This window comes from Canis lupus, chromosome 12 (assembly GCF_003254725.2).
Source record: "Canis lupus dingo isolate Sandy chromosome 12, ASM325472v2, whole genome shotgun sequence".
Lineage (NCBI taxonomy): Eukaryota > Metazoa > Chordata > Mammalia > Carnivora > Canidae > Canis > Canis lupus.
The window spans coordinates 16,104,480-16,105,556 of NC_064254.1; positions in this window are offsets into that span (position 1 = coordinate 16,104,480).

A 1,077-nucleotide genomic window follows, 5' to 3' on the forward strand; every position below is an offset into this window, starting at 1 on the left:
ATGAGCCTTCTGTTGTGCCGAGGTTCTGGCTCTACCTGGGGTCTGGTGGGAAGGTCTTCCAAGAGTCCCGCATGTGACTCCTGTTCATCTTCCCCCTTTGGCAAGCCTAGTGGCCACCAAATACCATACTGTATTCAAAGGTCCTGGGGCTCGCTTCATCTGGGCCATAAAAGGACATGTGAAGGACATTGTCCCCTCAACATTGCAGCAACTATGTAGAATCCTTGATGGGCATTGGGCTGCCTCCTGAAGGTGGGGAGGAAAGGTGAGCAGATGTCTTTCTTGACAATTGGAAACTTCAGTTGTTAGGATGAACTCTATCAGTTTGTTAAAGACAAATATATAAAAGATATATGTATACACACCTATACCTACATATATAAAAGATATATACACACACATATAAAATATATAAAGTCTTTTCCTCAAAGAGCTTAATGGTGTACAAATATATTCTAGAGGGATATGCATGCTTAAAAATGGCTATTTATTTAATAAAAATGAGATATAACTATTCTTTATTTCTTATTGGTCCTTTCTCTTATTTTCTGTAACTTAAATCTCATAGAATGAGAGTGTTAGACTAGGTTATCCACATGACACTTCATACATTTCTGCTCAGGATGTGATCCTTGGAGACACAGCATGAACCTGACCTGGGATCTTGTGAGAAATGCAGAGACTCAGGCCCCATCTAAGATCTATGTATTAGAATTTGCATTTGCTCCTAGAAGATTCATATGCACATTACAGGTTGCAAAGCACTGATCATCAGCTCTAATATTTTGAGGTCATATGATTATATTTAAATAAACTAATTCATATAATTATCCAAATGCAAACACCAGCATGAAGTGGAGAGAACATAGATCTGAATTTGGATTTCAGTTCCAACACTAATCATATTTGAGAAATAACTTCAGCTTTCTAATTTGGAGAAAATGGCACCTACCTTCAAGATAAGTGTGGGGATTAAATCTTATACATGGAAAGGACAGCACATACAATGTCTGGTACCAAAGCCTGATAACAATTCTGTTAGTTTATTAAAATCTATGCAATTAAGGGATTTTTTTT